We start from the raw sequence: 26,156 nt of genomic DNA on the forward strand, positions 1-26,156 counted from the left end.
AAACATGGGCACTAAAATGCATACCTTAAGAAGTATGTGTACTACTTCGTCTTCGATAGTGTAAAACAAATGGTTCAAATGGCTCTGAGCACTATGGGACTTAACATCTGAGGTCATCAGTCCCCTAGAACTTAGAACTACTTGAAACTAACCAACCTAAGGACATCACACACATCCATGCCCGAGGCAGGATTCGAACCTGCGACCGTAGCAGTCGCGCGGTTCCGGACTGAGCGCCTAGAACCGCTCGGCCACAGAGGTCGGCAATGTAAAACAAATCTCTTTTACTGCAAGATCTTTGATTTCCAAATTTTGGGACCGGCTAGCATGGACCAAATAAGAAAAATTTGCCTCGTAAACATACCATAGGCTATAAAGTGCATATCTTTAGAGTTACGTGCATATCTGTTTCGTCTTTCTCTACTGAACAAGTGCTCATAGCTCTTGTTGCTGTTGTTGTGGTCTTCAGTCCTGAGACTGGTTTGATGCAGCTCTCCATGCTACTCTATCCTGTGCAAGCTTCTTCATCTCCCAGTACTTACTGCAACCTACATCCTTCTGAATCTGCTTAGTGTATTCATCTCTAGGTCTCCCCCTACGATTTTTACCCTCCACGCTGCCCTCCAGTACTAAATTGGCGATCCCTTGATACCTCAGAACATGTCCTACCAACCGATCCCTTCTTCTAGTCAAGTTGTGCCACAAACTTCTCTTCTCCCCAATTCTATTCAATATCTCCTCATTAGTTACGTGATCTACCCATCTAATCATCAGCATTCTTCTGTAGCACCACATTTCGAAAGCTTCTATTCTCTTCTGGTCCAAACTATTTATCGTCCATGTTTCACTTCCATACATGGCCACACTCCATACAAATACTTTCAGAAACGACTTCCTGACACTTAAAAATCTATACTCGATGTTAACAAATTTCTCTTCTACAGAAACGCTTTCCTTGCCATTGCCGGTCTACATTTTATATCCTCTCTACTTCGACCATCATCAGTAATTTTGCTCCCCAAATAGCAAAACTCCTTTACTATTTTAACCGTCTCATTTCCTAATCTAATACCCTCAACATCACCCGATTTAATTCGACTGCATTCCATTATCCTCGTTTTGCTTTTGTCGATGTTCATTTTATATACTCCTTTCAAGACACTGTCCATTCCGTTCAACTGCTCTTCCAAGTCCTTTGCTGTCTCTGACAGAATTACAATGTCATCGGCGAACCTCAAAGTGTTTATTTCTTCTCCATGGATTTTAATACCTACTCCGAATTATTCTTTTGTTTGCTTTACTGCTTGCTCAATATACAGATTGAATAACATAGGGGAGAGGCTACAACCCTGTCTCACTCCCTTCCCAACTTCTGCTTCCCTTTCATGTCCCTCGACTCCTATAACTGCCATCTGGTTTCTGTACTAATTGTAAATAGCCTTTCGCTCCATGTATTTTACCCCTGCCACCTTCAGAATTTGAAAGAGAGTATTCTAGTCAACATTGTCGAAAGATTTCTCTAAGTATACAAATGCAAGAAATGTAGGTTTGCCTTTTCTTAATCCATCTCACTTGTTCTAATATTTCCACGGAAACCAAACTGATCTTCCCCGAGGTCGGCTTCTACCAGCTTGTCCATTCGTCTGTAAAGAATTCGCGTTAGTATTTTGTAGTCGTGACTTATTAAACTGATAGTTCGGTAATTTTCACATCTGTCAACATTTGCTTCATAGGCCTTAAGCTACGTATTTCAGAGCCCATCTTTACTAGGCAGTTTTTTCTTGTTTAGTCCAAGCTGCTGCTCCCAAAATATGGAAATCAAAGAGCTTGCAGTAGAAGAGATTTGTAAGATTTAGTATTTCATGACCAGTTCCAAGAGATCAAGGTTTCCTATTCAAATGGTTCAAATGGCTCTGAGCACTACGGGATTTAACATATGAGTTCATCGGTCCCCTAGAACTTAGAACTACTTAAACCAAACTAACCTAAGGACATCACACACATCCATGCCGGAGGCAGGATTCGAACCTGCGACCGTAACAGCAGCGCGGTTCCGAACTGAAGCGCCTAGTACCGCTCGGCCACAAGGCCGGCTAGGTTTCCGACAACTGATAATAGGCAAAAGGGCACGTAATTTTGTTGCATGTTTAATATTGTTAGCAATGGTACATCTTAGGTGTTGGAGCACGTATGGAATCCTCTAAACCCGATCACCGTCTTATAAAGCTTGTAAGAGGTCCATGACTAAGGAATTTATTGCTAGCGCTCTCTAGCAGATGTAATTTCGATGGATTGCTCACGCGCTGCCTGCGATGTGTAAGCTATAAGAGAATCTCAGACCAGAGAGCAGTCTTGACTGACCTGTGTGTTAGTGGTAGTAGTAGTAGCGAGCAGTCTGGTGTATGGAGTTGGCTGGGCCGGTCGTGAGGGAGCAATGGCGGTGCCTGAGCGATGTAGTATAAGGTAAAAGCAGCCTCGCGCATATGTACTATTGTTATATCAAGTCCCATGTAAATGTTTTTCAAAAAAATCTCTTAATAATAATCTTTCTTATAAAAAATTAACTTTTGACAATCATTCATCTCAATTTAAAGAATTTGCTAATTTCTCCAATGCATGGTCATCCCGATTATTGTAAAGAAAAATCAGTTGTTTCTGTTTATACATGACAAATCTATCGGCCAGCATTGCACTGGGCTGTGCCAGAAAAATTTCTTATGGGAGCAGATATATATGCATTATCCGGCGACCTTATTGAGGTAAGAATTTTCAATTTATTCAGTTTACTCTTTCAGAGGCATGACGCAGCACTGCTGACGTCCAAATTTACCAGTTTAGATTCACAGCCAGTTAATTATTGAAAGGTTATATAAGTGAGCCACAATTTTATTGGGAGATTATTATACAGAGACGTTATTATTGTGAGGTTACGGAATAATAAACTGTGGGGAGGTTACGCTAAATGTGAATGTTATACATACATAAATAATAATTTTTTATAAGAAAGATTATTATTAAGAGATTTTTTTGAAAAACATTTACATGGGACTTGATATAACAATACTACATATGCGCGAGGCTGCTTTTACCTTATACTACATCGCTCAGGCACCGCCATCGCTCCCTCACGACCGGCCCAGCCAACTCCATACACCAGACTGCTCGCTACTGCTACACAGTTCCTACTGCATAAAACACTGCTCTCTGGTCTGAGATTCTCTTATAGCTTACATATCGCAGGCAGCGCGTGAGCAATGCATCGAAATTACATCTGCTCGAGTGCGCTAGCAATAAATTCCTTAGTCATGGACCTCTTACAAGCTCGTTAATGTTGACTCCGAAATGTTTCGCACAAGTATCCGATAAATGCTCGAAAATTGAAAGGCATGGCGCCCAGGTCAGGGTATTCATTTGTAGACATACACTCCTGGAAATTGAAATAAGAACACCGTGAATTCATTGTCCCAGGAAGGGGAAACTTTATTGACACATTCCTGGGGTCAGATACATCACATGATCACACTGACAGAACCACAGGCACATAGACACAGGCAACAGAGCATGCACAATGTCGGCACTAGTACAGTGTATATCCACCTTTCGCAGCAATGCAGGCTGCTATTCTCCCATGGAGACGATCGTAGAGATGCTGGATGTAGTCCTGTGGAACGGCCTGCCATGCCATTTCCACCTGGCGCCTCAGTTGGACCAGCGTTCGTGCTGGACGTGCAGACCGCGTGAGACGACGCTTCATCCAGTCCCAAACATGCTCAATGGGGGACAGATCCGGAGATCTTGCTGGCCAGGGTAGTTGACTTACACCTTCTAGAGCACGTTGGGTGGCACGGGATACATGCGGACGTGCATTGTCCTGTTGGAACAGCAAGTTCCCTTGCCGGTCTAGGAATGGTAGAACGATGGGTTCGATGACGGTTTGGATGTACCGTCACTATTCAGTGTCCCCTCGACGATCACCAGTGGTGTACGGCCAGTGTAGGAGATCGCTCCTCACACCATGATGCCGGGTGTTGGCCCTGTGTGCCTCGGTCGTATGCAGTCCTGATTGTGGCGCTCACCTGCACGGCGCCAAACACGCATACGACCATCATTGGCACCAAGGCAGAAGCGACTCTCTTCGCTGAAGACGACACGTCTCCATTCATCCCTCCATTCACGCCTGTCGCGACACCACTGGAGGCGGGCTGCACGATGTTGGGGCGTGAGCGGAAGACGGCCAACGGTGTGCGGGACCGTAGCCCAGCTTCATGGAGACGGTTGCGAATGGTCCTCGCCGATACCCCAGGAGCAACAGTGTCCCTAATTTGCTGGGAAGTGGCGGTGCGGTCCCCTACGGCACTGCGTAGGATCCTACGGTCTTGGCGTGCATCCGTGCGTCGCTGCGGTCCGGTCCCAGGTCGACGGGCACGTGCACCTTCCGCCGACCACTGGCGACAACATCGATGTACTGTGGAGACCTCACGCCCCACGTGTTGAGCAATTCGGCGGTACGTCCACCCGGCCTCCCGCATGCCCACTATACGCCCTCGCTCAAAGTCCGTCAACTGCACATACGGTTCACGTCCACGCTGTCGCGGCATGCTACCAGTGTTAAAGACTGCGATGGAGCTCCGTATGCCACGGCAAACTGGCTGACACTGACGGCGGCGGTGCACTAAAGCTGCGCAGCTAGCGCCATTCGACGGCCAACACCGCGGTTCCTGGTGTGTCCGCTGTGCCGTGCGTGTGATCATTGCTTGTACAGCCCTCTCGCAGTGTCCGGAGCAAGTATGGTGGGTCTGACACACCGGTGTCAATGTGTTCTTTTTTCCATTTCCAGGAGTGTAGTTCTCATGTCAGCGCCGCTGCTAAATGCAGCAAGCAGATAAGGCCTTCCGACTGATAAACAGAGGGACAGATACGTCTGGGATGTCTTGGAGGCCATAATAGATGCGCAGACATTGGGCACTGACGTCGTCTCACATTGGATAAAAGGACATCAAGCAGGGGACTGATCTAGGGGGACGGGGGGCAGCCAACCGGGGTAATTTCAGGCAGCGCCAAGTTCATAGTCTGGAAGAAAAAAAAAAACTTTGCTTCACAAAGCGCCTAGCGTCCAGCGCACGTTGGTCTATCGATTATTCAAATGATTTTCAAACGTATCCCTGTTAGATTTTGAACATTTTTGAACACATTCTAGCCGGCCGAGGTGACCGAGCGGTTCTAGGCGCTACAGTCTGGAACCGCGCGACCGCTACGGTCGCAGGTTCGAATTCTGCCTCGGGCATGGATGTGTGTGATGTCCTTAGGTTAGTTAGGTTTAGGTAGTTTTAAGTTCTGGGGGACTGATGACCTCAGAAGTTAAGTCCCATAGTGCTCAGAGACATTTGAACCATCTTGAACACATTCTAAGTTAATATCTGAAAGAGTCATAAGTTCATTTTTGGATGCGTGCGTAGTGTGCATGGTGTCTCTGCCAGGGGAATCCCCGTCGCATCAAGAAATTTTTTTATTAAAAAAAATAGTTTCCCGCAACCAAAATAGGACGGGGCTGATCCAACCAAACGCGATCGGATGAATGCCAATCACTGATGCATATGTGACGACACTGAAGAAACTTCGAGCTCGACTGAATCGTGTTCGACCACATCGGCAAAAGCAGGATGTTTGACTGGGTGTGCGAATGACAAGCGTTGTCATAATTATTAGCGAAATCCAACCATTGAGACTACCAGAGCGGAAACAAACAACTAACAGGAATAACAGCTAAGAAAGATTACATACAATGGGCACTCCAAAAGAAATGCACACTATTTTTTTAAATCCATCTTTTATTCTACATGTTTCATAGTTTTACAATGTGTAGATATATCCTTTTGGAACAACATTTTCATTTCTCCACATAATTTCCATACCTCTCAACTGCCTTACGCCATTTTGGAAGCAGCGCCCGTATACCCGCACGGTAAAATTCTGGACCAACCTGCTGGAGCCACTGTTTGGCAGCGTGCACAAGGGAGTCATCATCTTCAATCCTTGTTCCACGAAGAGAGTCTTTCAGTTTCCCGAAGAGATGATAGTTACAGGGAGCCAGGTCAGGACTGTAAGGCGGGTGTTTCAGTGTTGTCCATCTGAGTTTTATGATCGCTTCCATGGTTTTTTCACTCACATGTGGCCGTGCATTGTCGTGCAACAGCAAAACATCCTGCTTTTGCCGATGTGGTCGAACACGACTCAGTCGAGCTCGAAGTTTCTCCAGTGTCGTCACATATGCATCAGAATTTATGGTGGTTCCACTTGGCACAATGTCCACAAGCAAGAGTCCTTCGGAATCGAAAAACACAGTAGCCGTAACTTTTCCAGCAGAAGGCGTGTTTTTGAATTTTTTTCTCTTGGGTGTATCTGCATGATGCCACTCCATTGATTGCCTCTTCGTTTCTGGTGAAAAATGATGGAGCCACGTTTCATCACCTGTCACAGTTCTCCCAAGAAATTCATCTCCACCATTCTCGTACTGTTCCAAAAGTTCGCTGCATACCGTTTTTCTTGTTTCTTTGTGAGCCACTGTAAACATTCTGGGAACCCACCTGACACAAACCTTTTTTAACGCCTACACTTTCAGTATTCTGCAAACACTTCCTTCCCCTATCCCAACGTAGCGTGACAATTCGTTCACTGTGATGCGTCTGTCAGCAGTCACCAATCTGTTAACTCTCTGCACATTGTCTGGAGTGTGTGCAGTACGAGGCCTGCCGCTGCGAGGACAATCCTCAATATTGCCGTGCCCGCTTTCGTCACTTAACCTGCTCGCCCACCGACTAACTGTACTGCGATCGACAGCAGCATCTCCGTACACCTTTTTCAACCTCTTGTGGATCTTTCCCACTGTCTCGTTTTCACAGCACAGGAATTCTATGACAGCACGTTGCTTCTGACGAACGTCAAGTGTAGCAGCCGTCTCGAAGGCATGCTGTGACGGCGTCACTCACGGGAACAGGTCGAACTAAGTTTGTAAACAAGCGGGAAGGATGTACCTACACACTGTAAAATTTTCACACATGTAGAATGAAAACTGTATTTTACAAAAATAGTGTGCATTTCTTTTGGCGTGAACCTAGTATTAGCTTCTCGCTGTATCCAACAAAATAAAGTTTTGACGGAAAATTCTCGCCAGTTCGCCATACTACTATAGCCGTCGGCACACGGACCGTGCTGTCGAACGTTAACGTTGAGCGTGTCAAGTTCAACGTGCTGCTGAACGCTCAGGAACGATACGACTCGTGCATACGGTACGTGGGCTCCAACGTGGTATACGCGATCTCAGCGCACTCCAGCGGCATTTGAGGGATGTTTCTAGTTCGTAAATCACACTGTTTACTCTATTAAAACCCACATTTCCTCCATCGTTCATGAAAAGGAAGGTACCATGTCCAATCAATAAGGAGACAGGCTTATAAAGGTTCTATTACAAACAGTGCGATACAAATTTGGAATACTTCTCCGCATAAGATAAACATTATTTCATAATTCCCACATTTTAGTAAAACCCCAAGGTCAGTCTTACTTGATCACTGTTTCCACCCAGTAGCAGAATCTTTGCAACATGTGAATTACGAAGCGTAAAATAAAAAGGAGCAAAATATCTTTATACAAGTAGAGCAAGCTGTCCTGTTGATTAAGCCAATCGAACAAAGTCACCCCTCAAAAAAATGTTAACTTATATTTACATAACATCAAATATTATATTATATATTTATATGAGACTGATAATAAAGTATCAGAACCTAATAAAAACGCGAATGTTAGGAAAAAAAATATGACAGTGTCAAGATGCGAACCACCACCCCAACCAACATCTCAACAGATGACAGGGACGCTACTCATTACGCTATACGAACTTCACACACGTAAATCTATCATATTATGTTACAACGTGCCGAAAACCTTAATCGTAAATATGTTACTAACTGAAATTTAATTATAACAAATTGTACCAAGAACAATACGTTTCGGGTGGATAATCAGTGTGTCGCTGCCTTCAAATAGCCTACTCTCATAATAGCCAAGTTACAATAATTATTTTGCCACGAATATAATGTTTCTCATTATTTTATTGAAACGAATCACACAGTTATCAACGGGTTTTTCAGTGATTCTCAATTTGCTGGTGCTCAGAAACGGCATATATACATATAGGCTTGAAACGAATGCCAATATGGCGCCTCACAACTCTGTACTGAAGGGAGACGGCGTGCGTGTGACGTAGGTGGCGTTGTGCCATCTGATTGGTCAACGCTCAGACGCACGCTCATAATATCTGACATGCCAGATATTGCTCTGCACGTTAGGAAAGACTCCCGAACGTGCTATTCCACGCTATGACGTCAGAAACTCGGCACGCTCAACGCTCAACGTTCGGATGCACGGTCCGTGTGCCGACGGCTTAAGGACCGGTTGTGCAGTTCCCGGTTAGCAGCTACTTAACTTTTATTCTCGGAATAGCGCGGAAAACACGTTGTACGAGTACATAATAACGCCTAACGGGAGAATAAGCGCGGGATAATTGAACCGGTTAGTGAAGTTAACCGGGGAATAAGTTTTGACAATGGCAGGAATATTTACAAAACTAGTGGTGATAAGATTGTTTGGTATAACAAGGAAAGAGAAGAAACGGGGACATGACACAAATTATATGGAAGAGTATGACAATGCCAAATTTATATAACAGTTTCGTATTAACACTACTTTTCGATCTCAAGCTTGGGAAACTGGAGCATATGAGTGAAATGTGAAATTATTTCCTGGCGTACAAGTAGTAGATCTACTAGAGATCTGATATTGATACTTCGTGAATTATATTCTGTCATGTTATTTACGTAAATCAGGTAGATAAAAATGACTTTTTGTGCCAAAACATTCTCGCTTGTTTGGCGTGTGTTACAATCGCTGCAGTATTAGAAAGGCCTATTTCGTTTTATCTAACAGACAGTGACAAAGTAAACGTAATCAGTTCGAGAAACCACACCAGTCTTGGGTGCTATTTGTATTAACAGCTGTTTGAGTATGAGACGACGACATATGATTTTCTATATAGCAAAAGTTTGACGAACTTTGATGAAGTAATACATTCTTTCGTAGAAAGGAAAGTTTGCAGTGGAAAGCTATAGCAAGATCAGAGAGATTGCTGTGCAGCACGGATGCAGATAGGATGTGGAGGTTAATTGTGCACCCTGTCCGACTACGAAGCGGCCCAGCCGGGCTCCAAACCCTCCTAATGCCATTTATTCGTTTTTCACAACTTTATGAAGTGTCCGTTCATTGATTGAAATGCGTGTTCTCTTTCTGTAGTCTTGTCATACTATACATTGATTATAGAATATGAGTCATGCGGTAGGAATACGTTACCGTCGCAAGTAAATGTGCTGAATAGTGAGAGCAGGCAGAACACCACATAGACATCTCACAGAAGCGGAAACAACAAATAGACGGATGTGAACTACCACATGTAGAAGTATGAAAGCGGAATTTCGTTGCAATAATTACATGTCTGTTGTTTGAAACTGGTAAACAGTATTTTATTCAAAATAATCTGCATTGCTGTTTATACGTTTGTCCCGCCTCTCCGGCAGGCTATGAATGCCACGCAGAAAAAAAAAAAAAATCTTCTTCTGAAGCGAACCAGTCAGCGAGCCATTTTCGTACATTTTAATACGAATTGAAGCGTTGTTCAGCGAGAGCGTGTCCCAGTGGTGCAAATAGACGATAATCGGACGGAGCGAAGTCTAGAGAATAAACCGCATGCCCTAGTATTTCCCAAATGAACGTTTCGATCGTTTCCCTGGCCCGTTTTGCTGTGTGTGGTGGGGCGTTGTCATGGAGTAATATGACTTTGTGTTGCCTTTTTCCATATTTCGGTCGTTTTTCACGTAATGCTCGATTTAAACTGATCATTTGTTGCTGGTAGCGATCAGTGTTAACGGTTTCACCTGGTTTTAGCAGCTCATAATAGATGATACCGTTTTGACCCCACCAAACACAGAGCATTGTCTTCTTTCCAAAGCGATTTGGTCTTGGATGTCGATGGTTTGCCTGGATTAATCCATGATTTACGACGTTTATGATTCTCAAAATACACTCCTGGAAATGGAAAAAAGAACACATTGACACCGGTGTGTCAGACCCACCATACTTGCTCCGGACACTGCGAGAGGGCTGTACAAGCAATGATCACACGCACGGCACAGCGGACACACCAGGAACCGCGGTGTTGGCCGTCGAATGGCGCTAGCTGCGCAGCATTTGTGCACCGCCGCCGTCAGTGTCAGCCAGTTTGCCGTGGCATACGGAGCTCCATCGCAGTCTTTAACACTGGTAGCATGCCGCGACCGCGTGGAAGTGAACCGTATGTGCAGTTGACGGACTTTGAGCGAGGGCGTAGAGTGAGCATGCGGGAGGCCGGGTGGACGTACCGCCGAATTGCTCAACACGTGGGGCGTGAGGTCTCCACAGTACATCGATGTTGTCGCCAGTGGTCGGCGGAAGGTGCACGTGCCCGTCGACCTGTGACCGGACCGCAGCGACGCACGGATGCACGCCAAGACCGTAGCATCCTACGCAGTGCCGTAGGGGACCGCACCGCCACTTCCCAGCAAATTAGGGACACTGTTGCTCCTGGGGTATCGGCGAGGACCATTCGCAACCGTCTCCATGAAGCTGGGCTACGGTCCCGCACACCGTTAGGCCGTCTTCCGCTCACGCCCCAACATCGTGCAGCCCGCCTCCAGTGGTGTCGCGACAGGCGTGAATGGAGGGACGAATGGAGACGTGTCGTCTTCAGCGATGAGAGTCGCTTCTGCCTTGGTGCCAATGATGGTCGTATGCGTGTTTGGCGCCGTGCAGGTGAGCGCCACAATCAGGACTGCATACGACCGAGGCACACAGGGCCAACACCCGGCATTATGGTGTGGGGAGCGATCTCCTATACTGGCCGTACACCACTGGTGATCGTCGAGGGGACACTGAATAGTGCACGGTACATCCAAACCGTCATCGAACCCATCGTTCTACCATTCCTAGACCGGCAAGGGAACTTGCTGTTCCAACACGACAATGCACGTCCGCATGTATCCCGTGCCACCCAACGTGCTCTAGAAGGTGTAAGTCAACTACCCTGGCCAGCAAGATCTCCGGATCTGTCCCCCATTGAGCATGTTTGGGAGTGGATGAAGCGTCGTCTCACGCGGTCTGCACGTCCAGCACGAACGCTGGTCCAACTGAGGCGCCAGGTGGAAATGGCATGGCAAGCCGTTCCACAGGACTACATCCAGCATCTCTACGATCGTCTCCATGGGAGAATAGCAGCCTGCAGTGCTGCGAAAGGTGGATATACACTGTACTAGTGCCGACATTGTGCATGCTCTGTTGCCTGTGTCTATGTGCCTGTGGTTCTGTCAGTGTGATCATGTGATGTATCTGACCCCAGGAATGTGTCAATAAAGTTTCCCCTTCCTGGGACAATGAATTCACGGTGTTCTTATTTCAATTTCCAGGAGTGTATATCCTTTTTCATCATCTGTCACTATTCTATGGAGAAACGACTTTCTTTTGTATCTGGCGAGCAGCATCTCATAAATGGTCTTTCGAATTGCTTGCTGTCTTTCATTCAGTTCATGTAGAACCCATTTTACCACTTTCTGCACCTTTCCCATAGCTTTCAACCGAAGAGAAACGGCTTTCTGCGTCGCATTGAATTGTTCCGCGAGTTCCTGTTGTTTATCATCTTCATCCAATAATGCCTGCAATTCGTTGTCTTGGGAACTTTTTCGGCGATTGCCCGCACTCGTCGTTTGTCACGTCAAAATCACCACTTTTGAATTTTTTGATCCACACGAAACAAGAGCATGTTCGCCGAAAGCTTCGACGAGCATTCGATGCGATTCTTCAAATGATAACAGAAAACCAATGCTGTCCGCAAATCGTAGTTCGCAGGCACAAAACTGGCATGTTTACCGGTTTGAAACAGATACTTCAGCATTTGCGTATATTGTTCACGCGCCTGTCCATCTGAGTACACGGAATGAACCTCCCTAAAGACAACAGCTGTGTCTGTGAACAATCTAAAGGAGCCTCCAACTTTATCTACTACATCATTTGTATATAAAGTAAGCATTAACAAATCCATCACAATTTCTTGTGATATTCGAGAAATAACCTCCTAATTTATTTATTTTTTGTTAAGACCGACGTGATGAGTTTTATCTGCTGGAGTAGGAATAAGCTTACCGTGCGAAAGTATGCTCACAAAAGATGCAAAAAGGTACATACCTTTTTCGCTGCTTGCCGTGTGGGCTTTTGAGCATCCTGAAAGAAACAGAAGGAAACTAATTTTTAGAAGTTAACAACCAGTAATGAAAAAAATAATAAGAATTCATTTGAAATACCAAACACTATGTTAAAGTTATAAATTATTTTCATTGCATATATAAGGGAACAAGCTTCAGCTGTCGTACAATGCAAGGGAATATATATACTGGCGTGCCTCCTCTACAATTCGGTGCCACACGACTTAAAAATGGTTCAAATGGCTCTGAGCACTATGGGACTTAACATCTGAGGTCATCAGTCCCCTAGAACTTAGAACTACTTAGACCTAAGGACATCACACACATCCATGCCCGACTCAGGATTCGAACCTGCGACCGTAGCAGTCGCGCGGTTCCGGACTGAAGCGCCTAGAACCGCTCGGCCACCGAGACCGGCCCTCACGACTTAACACATACCTGTACGACACATCAGAAACAGGAGGCACAACACTGTTCAACATCCCCTAAACGTTGGCAATATCAGTATTTTAAGGTGTTGGGAGGAAAGAAATACGAATATGCACATACTTTTCTCAGACTATAGCTAAATCTCGAGAAATATTGCTAGGGAATCTTAACGGAAAGACATATGGGCACTTGCTTTCTCTAACTAACTGATATGAATAAAAGCACACACGACACTAGTGAAATATTGTACAATATTTATTATTTTATCTAACAAACCGGTTTTTGGTTGTTCCGCCATCACAAGATACAAAGATACATATATATATATATATATATATATATATATATATATATATATATATATATATATATATATTTGAAACTTCCTGGCAGATTAAAACTGTGTGCCGGACCGAGACTCGAACTCGGGACCTTTGCCTTTCGCCTCACGCCCCGTCCTCACAGCTTTAATTGCGCCAGTATATATACTTGTTTTGTAAATAAAGTTGCCTTTTCCTGCTGACAATTTATTTATACCAGACGCGTTTCGCCTTTTTCTTGTTCTAAGGCATCATCAATGGGATCTATAACTATACAGTTTTGTTAGTTTTACATTATTAAACTGTTCACGTTGCGGTTTTTTATGTAAAAAAGTAATTACTTACTATTTGCTGAACTGCGTTTCCTCACATCTGGTCTGGAAGTCGCACTACCATTTTATTTACAAAATGTATGTATGCTTGCTGCGGAGGATGGCCACACAAACAAACTTGTTATAAATATATGTGATTATGAAACTTTTGTAGGATTAGATATTTTAAAGTAGTGTATCTACAGAGATTCTCAGTTATTTAGTGAAAATGCGGGTAAAGGTGCTGAACTTAAAAAAAATATATGACACATTAGCTAATGAACTATACAATAAATTACATGAAGTGCTCTGAGAGGAACACAAATTGAACATGTTCCAAGTGAGTGGCTGAACAAAATAGTCTTGTCTTGAACAGATTCAGTATCACGAACGGATAAGACACACAAGTGAGATTAATCAGGTAAGTGAACCAGCTGTAAGTACAAAAAGTAAATTTTTTAACAGGACAGCTGAAATTTAGTAACTGAAATATAAGAAAAGACGGGGCATATGTGTAGGAGTGACAATTTACAACACACTCCGGATTGAATTACGAGTGGCACCTGCAGTTAGAAGTTAGGTAACTTTGTCAGTACTAAACTTCGGCAAATGGACATATGCTTACTAATTTCCATTATTTCGAAATAGTTCATCTTCCTTCCTTTACGGACGTGATATAAGACTTCATGTTGCACTATATAACTATGGCCTTTCTTAAACAGATGATCTGCAAAAGTAGTCTTCTTTTCTAACAGCTTTCTATGGCCTTCCTTCACCAGGGTGCAGATTGCTCTGCGAGATTGACATATATACAATTTGCCACAATTACAAGTGATTTTGTATATTTCACTCTTTTCCCAAGCTGAAGTTCTGTCTTTACCATTCGGCAAAAAGTGCCCAATAGTGCTCTGCACATAAAATGATGTTTCATAAATCCTGGATTTAAACTTCCTGGTCACATTAAAGGAGACCTTTCCCAAATATGGGATCGTGATCCATTTATTGAGGTCTTGAGGTGGATGTGTATTAGGCGATGTATCACTGAATGAAATGCTCTATGATTGCGATGATTACGGCCTATTGGGAATTAAGAATTGGCAAGTATTACAACTGTTAGACAACTTCAAACATACCTCAAGCAGCTAAATTCTAAGAACGACAGTATAAAATTGACAACAGAGTTTGGAAGTATCCCCATAAATTATTTAGTTCCAACTAAAGATATTAGTGATCATATTCATACTTTCAAGATTTATAGAAAATCTACCACCACAGACATTGTTAACAATAAAATAATAAATATAGTAGTATATTTTTAATTGATAATGTATAAAATATTCTACCAAGAACCGACGGAATGAGCAATCATTGAAACGTATAATTTCACGAAATCCTCTATAACATTAAAGTTACAAGTAAAAGCCGCTTCAGACATCGATGTATAGCTCGTGATTAAACGAAGATATCGTTATCTCCATTTAGTTTAATTTACAGTTGGCATCTTTACGAAAATGTTAACAGATTCTTCCGTCACTTCTTTGTGGAACAACACAAAATATAAATGAAAACACAATAGTTTGTATGTTGTACAGAATTACTTTTTTTAAGATTAATTCTCTAGACTATACACAGTATTGTGCTTTTCATTCATAAGTGAAAATGTAAAGCTATTACGAAGTGGAGCGTAGTTGAGGAATAAATTGGAATCTACATTTGGGCATGAGTATAAATGTGCATCCACATTTAGAGCTACATCTTGGGGATCGTAACAAAGTGCGTGGTAGAGGTTACTTGTGATTGTAGCGTTATTGGGGATTCTTCCCGTTCCATTTAAATATGAAGCACGTGAAGAATTACTGCTTAAACGCCTCTGTGTGTGCTTGCGCACTTTAACCAGTCGAGTCTTGCCTTCGCGATCCCTGTGGGAGTGATAGGTACAACATTCTAACACATTTCTGTATTCCTCACTTAATACTGGTTCCTGAAATTCTGTTAGCAGCCTTCCTCGCGAGCAGTTCGTTTTTATCAACATTTCTGTGATATACACGCATGGGTCAGTCAAACATGTGACCATTTGTGCTGCCTTCTTCACATACGTTCTGTATCTTTTAGTCTTACTGCATGTACTTGAGCAAAATTCTAGAATGCACCGCACGAGTGTTTTGTAAGCAATCTCCTCAGTAGACTGATTGTACTGCCCTAGATCTGCCGTACAATCTTAAACCTATTCCGAGCTCAAACATAGTAGGCTAATTTACTGACCAACCTATCGGTAAATTAGCCTACTATGCCTATTTTCATCCGCTGCTTTCGTTGCACAAAAGCGTGTAATCAGAATAATGGTTGGATCGCACCCAAGATCACTTTGCAGACATTTATTTAGGGAACTCGGGATATTCACAGTACCTTCGCAATACATATATTCTCTTCTGAAATTTTTAATTAATAATCCATCCCAATTCAAAAATAACAGCGAAGTGCATAGGAACAACACTATTCTGGATTAAATCTCACTTTGGTACAGAAAGGGGTGAATTATGCTGCCACAAAAATCTTTGCGAAATACAGCGTGATTCAAAAAGAATACCACAACTTTAAAAATGTGTATTTAATGAAAGAAACATAATATAACCTTCTGTTATACATCATTACAAAGACTATTTAAAAAGGTTTTTTTTCACTCAAAAACAAGTTCAGAGATGTTCAATATGGCCCCCTCCAGACACTCGAGCAATATCAACCCGATACTCCAACTCGTTCCACACTCTCTGTAGCATATCAGGCGTAACAGTTTGGATAGCTGCTGTTATTTCTCGTTTCAAATCATCAATGGTGGCTGGGAGAGGTGGCCGAAACACCATATCCTTAACATACCCCCATAAGAAAAAATCGCAGGGGGTAAGATCAGGGCTTCTTGGAGGCCAGTGATGAAGTGCTCTGTCACGGGCTGCCTGGCGGCCGATCCATCGCCTCGGGTAGTTGACGTTCAGGTAGTTACGGACAGATAAGTGCCAATGTGGTGGCGCTCCATCCTGCTGAAATATGAATTGTTGTGCTTCTTGTTCGAGCTGAGGCAACAGCCAATTCTCTAACATCTCCAGATACTGTAGTCCAGTTACAGTAGCACCTTCGAAGAAAAAGGGACCAAAAACTTTATTGGCTGAAATGGCGAACAAATGTACAACTAAATGAAACTTTATAGCTCCCTTAATTCGCCGACAGATAGTGCTTAGCTCTGCCTTTTGTCGTTGCAGAGTTTTAAATTCTTAAAGTTGTGGTATTCTTTTTGAATCACCCTGTAGTATTAAAATCTGGCAGATAACCAACCAACATTTAAAAGCTAATTAAAAGAATTTCTGAAAGATAACTTCTTCTACTCAGTAGATGAATTCTTAGATATGAAGTAGTAACTGTAAGAAAATATTAATTAATTATTTTGTGTAAAGAAAACTTATGTTAAACTGAGACGTTCCACATCATTACGAAATGTCGTATTCATGGTCTATGGAACAGGATTAATGTATGTATGCATGTACATAGTGTGGTATCCTGAACAGAATGACCTCGTCAATGCCAACCAGCATGGATTTCGAAAACATCGATCATTTGAAACCCAAATTGCACTTTTCTGACATAACATACTGAAAGACAATCAGGTAGATGCAGTGTTTTTTGATTTCCGAAAAGCATGTAACTCAGTACCGCATCCAGCTTATTGTCAGAAGTACGATCATATGGAATACCAAGTGAAGAAATTTGTGACTGGATTGACGACTTTTTTGGTACGGTGGCCACATCATGTTTTCGTGGATGGAGAGTAATCGGCAGATGTACAAGTAACTTCACCTGTGTCCCTGGGAAGTGTTTTGGGACCCTTGCTGTTCATTTCGCATATTAATGACCTTACAGTCAATAGTAAAATCACGCTTTTTGCAGATGATGCAGTTATTTATAATGAAGCACTATCTGAGAGAAGCTGTATAAATATTCAGTCATATCTCGATAAGACTTCAACATGGCGCAGAGACCGGAACTTGCTCTAAATGTTTAGAAATGAAAAATCGGGCACTTCACAAAACGAAAAAACGTAGTATCCTATGACTATAATCACTGCTGGAATCGGCCAACTCGTACAAATACATCATGGGTGTAACACTTTGTAGGGGTATGAAACGGAATGATCACACTGGTTCAATCGTGGATAAGGCGGGTGGTAAACTTCGGTATATTGGTAGACTACTGTGGAAGTGCAGTCAGTCTACAAAGGAGATTTCTCACAATTCACTCGTGCGACCCATCGTAGAATATTGCTGCACTGTGTGGGACCCGTGTCGGATAGGACTAACAGAGGGGAGTGGGCACTGAACGTACACAGAGAAGGCCAGCACGAATAGTCACAGGTTTTTTTGAGCTGTGGGAGAGTGTAGCAGAGATACTGAAGAAAGTGAACTGGCAGGTTCTTGAAGACAGACACACACTATCCTGAGAATGTCAGTTAACAAAGTTTCAAGAACTGGACTGAAATGATTAAGGATATACTACAACCGCCTGTGTGTCAAAATGGTGCAAATGGCTCTGAGCACTATGGGACTTAACATCAGAGGTCATCAGTCCCCTAGAACTTAGAACTACTTAAACCTAACTAACCTAAGGACAGCACACACATCCATGCCCGAGGCAGGATTCGAACCTGCGACCGTAGCGGTCACGCGGTTCCAGACGGAAGCGCCTAGAACCGCTCGGCCACTCAGGCCGGCGCCTATGTGTCACTCACACAGCGATCGTGAGGACAAGATTATAATAATTACTGCACTCACAGTGGCCTTCGATCATTTTAGTACTTTCAACAATGCAGCCAGCAATCGTGATAATCTAATATATAAGAAAGTATCAGCCTGGATTGCGGTAATGAAAACAACCTTTACCTAGGTTTCAGCCCAAGTAATTGAGCCTTCTTCAGAAGATAAACCTGATTCTTTGATATGTCTGCGAGGGCATGATCTAGAAATAAAACTGAAGCAGCCTTAATAGGCGTACTCACATTTTAAAAATGCGGTACATACAGGGTGTTTAAAAAATGACCGGTATATTTGAAACGCCAATAAAAACTAAACGAGCAGCGATAGAAATACACTGTTTGTTGCAATATACTTGAGACAACAGTACATTTTCAGACGGACAAACTTTCGAAATTACAGTAGTTACAATTTTCAACAACAGATGGCGCTGCAAGTGATGTGAAAGATATAGAAGACAATGCAGTCTGTGGGTGCGCCATTCTGTACGTCGTCTTTCTGCTGTAAGCGTGTGCTGTTCACAACGTACAAGTGTGCTGTAGACAACATGGTTTATTCCTTAGAACAGAAGATTTTTCTGGTGTTGGAATTCCACCACCTAGAACACAGTGTTGTTGCAACAAGACGAAGTTTTCAACGGAGGTTTAATGTAACCAAAGGACCGAAAAGCGATACAATAAAGGATCTGTTTGAAAAATTTCAACGGACTGGGAACGTGACGGATGAACGTGCTGGAAAGGTAGGGCGACCGCGTACGGCAACCACAGAGGGCAACGCGCAGCTAGTGCAGCAGGTGATCCAACAGCGGCCTCGGGTTTCCGTTCGCCATGTTGCAGCTGCGGTCCAAATGACGCCAACGTCCACGTATCATCTCATGTGCCAGAGTTTAGACCTCTATCCATACAAAATTCAAACGCAGCAACCCCTCAGCGCCACTACCATTGCTGCACGAGAGACATTCGCTAACGATATAGTGCACAGGATTGATGACGGCGATATGCATGTGGGCAGCATTTGGTTTACTGACGAAGCTTATTTTTACCTGGACGGCTTCGTCAATAAACAGAACTGGCGCATATGGGGAACCGAAAAGCCCCATGTTGCAGTCCCATCATCCCTGCATCCTCAAAAAGTACTGGTCTGGGCCGCCATTTCTTCCAAAGGAATCATTGGCCCATTTTTCAGATCCAAAACGATTACTGCATCACGCTATCTGGACATTCTTCGTGAATTTGTGGCGGTACAAACTGCCTTAGACGACACTGCGAACACTTCGTGGTTTATGCAAGATGGTGCCCGGCCACATCGCACGGCCGACGTCTTTAATTTCCTGAATGAATATTTCGATGATCGTGTGATTGCTTTGGGCTATCCGAAACATACAGGAGGCGGCGTGGATTGGCCTCCCTATTCGCCAGACATGAACCCCTGTGACTTCTTTCTGTGGGGACACTTGAAAGACCAGGTGTACCGCCAGAATCCAGAAACAATTGAACAGCTGTAGCAGTACATCTCATCTGCATGTGAAGCCATTCCGCCAGACACGTTGTCAAAGGTTTCGGGTAATTTCATTCAGAGACTACGCCATATTATTGCTACGCATGGTGGATATGTGGAAAATATCGTACTACAGAGTTTCCCAGACCGCAGCGCCATCTGTTGTTGAAAATTGAAACGACTGTAATTTCGAAAGTTTGTCTGCCTGAAAATGTACTGTTGTCCCAAGCATATTGCAACAAACGGTGTATTTCTATCGCTGCTCGTTTAGTTTTTATTGCCGTTTCAAATATACCGGTCATTTTTGAAACACCCTATAGGTACTAAGTCACCACCAAGACTCAAGCTCCGGCGAGCTCCTCGTCTCCATGGACGCAGTGCGGCAGGCCTCTTTAGGTTATTTGGTACAAAAAATGTAATTACAATAATGTGATAAGATCCATAATTAAGGAGCTATACTTGTGTTCACAGGCCACACGATCAGTCTTAGGTCGACAAGTGCAGCGAGTGGTACATTTGCACAACAACCACGTTGTTGATACTGCAGTCACTGTTTACTGTTATTGTCTGTTGTGTGCACTACACTTTGCGATACCACACAAGTTTTCATCGCAAGAGTATAGAGAGATGGTGTAAATTTTGGGCTTCTGTGACGGTAATGCGAAAGCTGCCATTTCCGATTATCACTGTCGGTATCGTAATCGTAAGATACCGAGTGCCAAAACATTTAGTGGAACATATCGAACATTGCTACAAACTGGTACTCATCCCAGTATTTCTATTCACTCCAAAAGACATTGCGCAGTTCAAGAAGAGGAAAACGTTCTTAATCCAGTAGAACGCAGTCCTCGGTCAAGTATAAGACGCCTAGCTACCCGACTGAACGTTTCACAATCTAAGGTGTGTAGGATTCTTCATAAGAATGGACTGTATTCTTTTCATTTGCAGAAAGTTCACCATTCAGAGGCACATGATTATGCCAACTGTTTGCACTTTTGTAACAGGTTAGATGGAAATCGGCAGCTCTATCATAATGTTCACTGATGAGGCAACTTTTACAAGAGACGGCATCAACAACATGCATGTCTGGGCAGACGAAAATCCCCATGCCACGGTGGTATGTCAGTTTGAACGTAGATTCAGTGTCAGTGTCTGATGTGGTATTGGGTATGGCCAGTTACTGGGGCCGTTTGTTCTCCCGGGAAAATTTAAATGGTAAGATGTACGTTAACTGTTTACGAGAAGACTTACCGCAGCTTCTTGAAGATGTTCCTCTGGAAACCAGACGCCACATGTACGTCTAACATTTCCACCGTGTGGTAACAGCTTATCTTAATCAGCAATTGTCACATCGATGGATAGGTCGCGGAGGCCCTATCAACTGGCCTGCCAGATTCCAAGATATGCCGGCCGGGTTGGCCGAGCGGTTCTAGGCGCTACATCTGGAACCGCGCGACCGCTACGGTCGCAGCTTCGAATCCTGCCTCGGGCATGGATGCGTGTGATGTCCCTAGGTTAGTTAGGTTTAAGTAGATCTAAGTTCTAGGGGACTGATGACCTCTGAAGTTGTCCCATAGTGCTCAGAGCCATTTGAACCATTCCCAGATTTAAGACCCCTAGAGTACTGCATCTGGGGGTGGATGAAAGACATCCTGTACGAAACTAAGGCGGAAACGCGAGAAGACTTGATACAACGCATTTTCGATGCCGCAACGTCAATAAGGAACGAGCGTGTGAAATTACAAAATGCTAGTTGCGCGGTTCACTCCCGTGCGAATCTCTGGCTTCAAATTCAGGGAGGAAATTTTGAACACTTGCTTTAAATCCACTCTGAATGCAATATACTGCTAGAAAATCGTTTAAAGTAATAATTACACCCATTTTTGATAGTGAAATCCTACAATAAAAGTTTTTATCTGCCATTTTCTTGAGTTTTTCAATTACTGTCGCCCCTTAATTATGGATCTGATGCCATTACTTTATTTACGTTTTTTGTTCAAAATAACCACAGGAATACCCTCCAGAAACCGGGGGAAAACCTCGTGACTCACTCTGTACACTGCCAATGTTTAGCGGATAGTAAATGGTGTTGCGACACCTGTTTTTGATAACTCCACTCGTATATTTCGAGTCGTTTTATAAGGAAATGCAGAGCACCTACATGAATATATTCCGTAATATTGTACAGCGAGTGGAAGTCTGTATCCCTACACAGTGTGAAGCAGACGTAGATGTAGTGCAGAGACGCTGGGCTACTCACCTTCTGGCACTTTACTTTCAGCACTGGCAGGCGGATGCGTAACTCCTGCAAACAGACAGAAAAAAATTGTCAATATTTGATGCACTATTGGCCATTAAAATTGCTACACCAAGGAGAAATGCAGATGATAAACGGGTATTCATTGGACAAATATACAGGGTGATTCAAAAAGAATACCACAACTTTAAAAATGTGTATTTAATGAAAGAAACATAATATAACCTTCTGTTATACATCATTACAAAGAGTATTTAAAAAGGTTTTTTTTTACTCAAAAACAAGTTCAGAGATGTTCAATATGGCCCCCTCCAGACACTCGAGCAATATCAACCCGATACTCCAACTCGTTCCACACTCTCTGTAGCATATCAGGCGTAACAGTTTGGATAGCTGCTGTTATTTCTCGTTTCAAATCATCAATGGTGGCTGGGAGAGGTGGCCGAAACACCATATCCTTAACATACCCCCATAAGAAAAAATCGCAGGTGGTAAGATCAGGGCTTCTTGGAGGCCAGTGATGAAGTGCTCTGTCACGGGCTGCCTGGCGGCCGATCCATCGCCTCGGGTAGTTGACGTTCAGGTAGTTACGGACAGATAAGTGCCAATGTGGTGGCGCTCCATCCTGCTGAAATGTGAATTGTTGTGCTTCTTGTTCGAGCTGAGGGAACAGCCAATTCTCTAACATCTCCAGATACTGTAGTCCAGTTACAGTAGCACCTTCGAAGAAAATGGGGACCAAAAACTTTATTGGCTGAAATGGCACAGAAAACGTTCACCTTAGGCGAGTCACATTCATACTGAGTTGTTTCCCGCGGATTCTCAGTGCCCCATATACAGACATTGTGACGGTTGACTTTCCCGTTAGTGTGGAAAGTTGCTTCATCACTAAACACAATCTTTGAAACGAAAGATTCATCTGTTTCCATTTGAGCAAGGATAAAATCACAGAAATCGATTCTTTTAATCTTATCAGCTGCAGACAGTGCTTGAACCAATTTCAGACGATAAGGTTTCATAACTAACCTTTTTCGTAGGACTCTCCATACATTGTGGAATTTGCAGTTCTCTGATAGCTCTGCGAGTCGATTTTCCTGGGCTGCGAACAAATTCTTGCTGGATGCGTGCTACATTTTTTTCACTCGTTCTCGGCCGTCCAGAAATTTTCCCTTTGCACAAACACCCATTCTCTGTAAACTGTTTATACCAACGTTTAATACACCACCTATCAGGAGGTTTAACACCATACTTCGTTCGAAATGCACGCTGAACAACTGTCGTCGATTCACTTCTGCCGTACTCAATAACACAAAAAGCTTTCTGTTGAGCGGTCGCCATCTTAGCATCAACTGACGCTGACGCCTAGTCAACAGCGCCTCAAGCGAACAAATGTACAACTAAATGAAACTTTATAGCTCCCTTAATTCGCCGACAGATAGTGCTTAGCTCTGCCTTTTGTCGTTGCAGAGTTTTAAATTTCTAAAGTTGTGGTATTCTTTTTGAGTCACCCTGTATTATACTAGAACTGACATGTGATTGCATTTTCACGCAATTTGGGTGCATATATCCTGAGAAATCAGTAACCAGAACAACCACCTCTGGCCGTAATAACGGCCTTGATACGCCTGGGCATTGAGTCAAGGTTAGGTTAGGGTTAGGTTAGTGGTGTTTAACGTCCCGTCGACAACGAGGTCATTAGAGACGGAGCGCAAGCTCGGGTTGGGGAAGGATGGGGAAGGAAATCGGCCGTGCCCTTTCAAAGGAACCATCCCGGCATTTCCCTGAAACGATTTAGGGAAATCACGGAAAACCTAAATCATGATGGCTGGAGACGGGATTGAACCGTCGTCCTCCCGAATGCGAGTCCAGTGTGCTAACCACTGCGCCACCTCGCTCGGTCATTGAGTCAAACAGAACTTGGATGGAGTGTACAGGTACAGCGGCCCATGCAGCTTCAACATGATACCACAGTTCTTCAAGAGTAGTGACTGGCGTATTGTGACGAGCCAGTTGCTCGGCCACCATTGACCAGACGTTTTCAAATGGTGAGACATCTGGAGAATGTGCTGGCCAGGGCAGTAGTCGAACATTTTCTGTATCCAGAAAGGCCCGTACAGGTCCTCCAATATGCGGTCGTGCATTATCCTGCTGAAATGTAGGGTTTCGCAGGGATCGAATGAAGGGTAGAGTCCCGGGTCGTAACACATCTGCGATGTAACGTCCACCGTTCGAAGTGCCGTCAATGCGAACAAGAGGTGACCGAGACGTGTAGCCGATGGCACCCCATACCATCACGCCGGGTGATAAACCCGTATGGCGATGACGAATACACGCTTCCAATGTGCGTTCATCGGGGTGTCGCCAAACACGCATGTGACCTTCATTGTGCTGTAAACAGAACTTGGATTCATCCGAAAAAACGACGCTTTGCCATTCGTGCACCCAGGTTCGTCGTCGAGTACACCATCGCAGGCGCTCCTATCTGTTATGCAGCGTCAAGGGTAACCGCAGCCGCGGTCTCCGAGCTGATAGTCCGTGCTGATGCAAATGTCGTCGAACTGTTCGTCCAGATGATTATTGTCTTTCAAATGTCCCCATCTGTTGACTCAGGGATCGAGACGTGGCTGCACGATCCGTTACAGCCATGGGGATAAGATGCCTGTCATCTCGACTGCTAGTGATACGAGGCCGTTGGGATCCAGCACGGCGTTCCGTATTACCCTCCTGAACCCACCGATCCCATATTCTGCTAGCAGTCATTGGATCTCGACCAACGCGAGTATCAATGTCGCGATACGATAAACCGCAATCGCGATAGGCTACAATCCGACCGTTATCAAAGTCGGGAACGTGATGGTACGTATTTCCCCTCCCTACACGAGGCATCACAGCAACGTTTCACCAGGCAACGCCGGTCAACTGCTGTTTGTGTATGAGAAATCGGTTGGAAACTTTCCTCATGTCAGCACGCTGGAGGTGTCGCCACCGGCGCCAACCTTGTGTGAATGCTCTGAAAAGCTAATGATTTGCATATCACAGCATCTTCTTCCTGTCGGTTAAATTTCGCGCCTGTAGCACGTCATCTTCGTGGTGTAGCAATTTTAATCGCCAGTAGTGTTGCTCACCTATCGAGTCGGCAGACTTGCGGCGATCATGCAGTGCGAACAATATGATTTTCGTCACAGGCACGAGCGACTATGTCATCTCAACCGAGCTCTCGTGGCAAGCCGGTCTGTTGTGGCGCCCCTGGGGAGTTACGCACTGAGTCCGACAAGTCACTAATGGTCGTTTTTGTTTTGAAGTCGGCGCCGGAACTTTGAGTGTTGTGAGAGCTGTCTGCTGTGAAAGTGGGGTTATGAGGCGCCGCCCTGCGTACAAAAAAAAGGGCGGAATACTGTAAACGCAAAGGCATTCGACATGGTACCGCACCGCAGACTGGTAACAAAGGTACGTGCGTACGGAATAGGCTTCCAGATGTGTGACTGGCTCGAAGACGTCTTAAGTGATAGAACCCATTATGTTGTCCTCGAAGGCGAGTGTTCATCGGAGACAGGGATAACATCAGGAGTGCAACAGCGAAGCGTAACAGGACCGTTGTTGTTCTCTGTATACAGAAATGATTTGGCGGACAGAGTGGGCAGCAATCTGCGGTTGTTTGCTGGTGTACGATAGGGGGATACAGATATGATTAGCACAACGAGTGATGAAGAAGAAACAGATACAGACCAGGGCACCAACATACACTCCTGGAAATGGAAAAAAGAACGCATTGACACCGGTGTGTCAGACCCACCATACTTGCTCCGGACACTGCGAGAGGGCTGTACAAGCAATGATCACACGCACGGCACAGCGGACACACCAGGAACCGCGGTGTTGGCCGTCGAATGGCGCTAGCTGCGCAGCATTTGTGCGCCGCCGCCGTCAGTGTCAGCCAGTTTGCCGTGGCATACGGAGCTCCATCGCAGTCTTTAACACTGGTAGCATGCCGCGACAGCGTGGACGTGAACCGTATGTGCAGTTGACGGACTTTGAGCGAGGGCGTACAGTGGGCATGCGGGAGGCCGGGTGGACGTACCGCCGAATTGCTCAACACGTGGGGCGTGAGGTCTCCACAGTACATCGATGTTGTCGCCAGTGGTCGGCGGAAGGTGCACGTGCCCGTCGACCTGGGACCGGACCGCAGCGACGCACGGATGCACGCCAAG

General features: G+C 44.4%; 1 long non-coding RNA gene across 1 annotated transcript in view; it reads right to left on the bottom strand.

Moving 5' to 3' along the window:
- Positions 1-12,320: 12,320 nt before the first annotated feature.
- The window catches only part of LOC124554134, a 60,624-nt gene continuing 46,788 nt past the window's right edge, over positions 12,321-26,156 (bottom strand). Inside the window, exons 3-4 of the long non-coding RNA XR_006968256.1 lie at positions 21,952-21,996; positions 12,321-12,357 (exon numbers count right to left, since the gene is read on the bottom strand). This is a non-coding gene — a long non-coding RNA (uncharacterized LOC124554134). The remainder of the gene's footprint in view (positions 12,358-21,951; positions 21,997-26,156) is intronic.

Source organism: Schistocerca americana, chromosome 11 (genome assembly GCF_021461395.2).
Source record: "Schistocerca americana isolate TAMUIC-IGC-003095 chromosome 11, iqSchAmer2.1, whole genome shotgun sequence".
Classification (NCBI taxonomy): domain Eukaryota; kingdom Metazoa; phylum Arthropoda; class Insecta; order Orthoptera; family Acrididae; genus Schistocerca; species Schistocerca americana.